Below are 1,617 nucleotides of genomic sequence, written 5' to 3'. Positions count from 1 at the left end.
CTTCCGTAGTGATACTGCCTCGGAAACCCAAGGAGGGGTCGCTATGAGTCGGGGCCGACTCGAGGGCACATAACAACAACAACAACATGGCTCCTTCTGCCACTGCAACGTTGCAATTTTCTCTTCACAGTCACAGACCTGCGCAGTTAGTGCCAGTTCCCTCTGGGTCCCAGCACTCAGAGCGGTTAGGAAATCCCGACCCCCAGCCCTGGACGCCACTCAGGCACTTTTCTTTTCTGAGGACTCTCCCGTCACACACAGGGCTTTTTCCAATGCCACCGGCGAACTGTCCACCCTGCGCATTGCTGGGAGGCGCCCAAGCAGCTAACATCCCCGCCACCGAATGCACTTGCTTGTGAGGGTTCACCCCTTGATTCCCCCTCCACGAGGACAGTAGGTTCCACTGGAGGCTCCATACCCGTCTGTGACGAATCCTGCTCATAGCACCAGTTGCACTGCAGGCATTCAATGCCTGGAAGGTTCACTGTTGATTCGGAGCCAAAGGTACTCGCCACTCGCCCTTTATTTGCACAGCATTTCAGAACACGCACGGAAAGTCCCTCTTCTCTTTTTATAGCCTAACTACACGATAGTGGCATGGTGCCTAAGTGTGCGTTATACAAGAATTGCATAATCCAACTACTGCAGCCATGTTATAGAAATTTAGCATACTTGCAGCGGAAACAGAAAAGAAAGAGAGCCTAACGCCACTACTTCCCGACTGGAGAATTGAACTGGGCAAATATTTTACAAGAGAGCTGTTGAATGTGCTAAAGGGCAAAGATGTCACTGAGACTGAGGGGCACCTGACGCGAACCACTGCTTTTACCTAAGACGCAACTCCTCCTAAGGTAGCATGTGGCACATGGGCTGTTATGTGCCCTCCAGTCGGACCCGACTCATAGCAAGCTCTCTCCTTGGGCAGTATCCCAGGCAGTATCACTACAGAAGTAGATTGCCCAGTCTTCCTTCCAAAGAGTGGCTGTTTGGTTTGAACCGCAAGCCTTCGGTTAGAAATCAAATGCCTTACGCACCATGCTACCAGAGCTCTTAGTATATGGATCACAGAACAAAAAAAAACAAAAGAAGAGATACAATTGAACTGTGCGCCATTAGCAGAAAGAGAAGAAGCACTACCTGAAACTACTATGCGGCCTAAACAGATAAAAGCAAAACACAAAGTTGAGTAAAATAAAAAAGAAACCAAACCAACGATCAAACACAAACCTGATTTTGGAACACTGATATTCCCCACAAGGGGGTGCACCGTTCCTGGAAGTACTGCAATACCAGGTCGATGCGTGGAGTGGACGGAGCAAGCTCCTATTCCATCTCCTACTTCCAAAAATCCATTTAATATATTGTCCTCGGATAGAGGACGTATCAGATATTAAACTGATAAGAACAGATACTACACTTGATCTTAGCCAAAAGGCCGAGAAGCGATACCCGACCCTGCCAGCCCCGCACACCTCCAGCCGCACCTGCCCTTTTACACTCACGCTCACTTTCACCGCACAACCCTTCCCTCACCTTGCAATCACCAACGTTTCTACACCCAAGGGTCGTCAGTCTCCCTCGCTCACAGCGGCTACACTTTTGCAAACAGACCTCCCA

The 1,617-nt window shown here is 49.7% G+C and overlaps 1 non-coding gene across 1 annotated transcript; it reads right to left on the bottom strand.

The window, feature by feature from the left end:
* Positions 1-1,256: 1,256 nt before the first annotated feature.
* On the bottom strand, positions 1,257-1,447 carry LOC122150377. The gene has a single exon (XR_006163633.1). It is a non-coding gene; the product is annotated as a U2 spliceosomal RNA (small nuclear RNA).
* Positions 1,448-1,617: the final 170 nt, after the last annotated feature.

This window comes from Orycteropus afer, unplaced genomic scaffold, assembly GCF_000298275.1.
Source record: "Orycteropus afer afer isolate SDZICR_OR568_19922 unplaced genomic scaffold, OryAfe1.0 scaffold00130, whole genome shotgun sequence".
Classification (NCBI taxonomy): domain Eukaryota; kingdom Metazoa; phylum Chordata; class Mammalia; order Tubulidentata; family Orycteropodidae; genus Orycteropus; species Orycteropus afer.
This window is presented reverse-complemented; position numbering and strand designations above follow the sequence as displayed.